The sequence below is a fragment of the Seriola dumerili genome, unplaced genomic scaffold (genome assembly GCF_002260705.1).
Source record: "Seriola dumerili isolate Sdu_G_001 unplaced genomic scaffold, Sdu_1.0 BDQW01000415.1, whole genome shotgun sequence".
Classification (NCBI taxonomy): domain Eukaryota; kingdom Metazoa; phylum Chordata; class Actinopteri; order Carangiformes; family Carangidae; genus Seriola; species Seriola dumerili.
The window spans coordinates 553,696-553,954 of NW_019174670.1; positions in this window are offsets into that span (position 1 = coordinate 553,696).

Genomic DNA, 259 nt, shown 5'->3' on the forward strand with positions numbered 1-259 from the left:
TACTATGACTTTTTATGCCTTACTATACTATGACATTTTTAGGACTTTTTATGCCTTACTATACTATGACGTTTTTATGACTTTTTAAGCCTTACTATACTATGACTTTTTATGCCTTACTATACTTTGACGTTTTAATGACTTTTTATGCCTTACTATACTGTGACTTTTTATGCCTTACTATACTATGACGTTTTATTGACTTTTTATGCCTTACTATACTATGACGTTTTAATGACATTTTATGCCTTACTATACT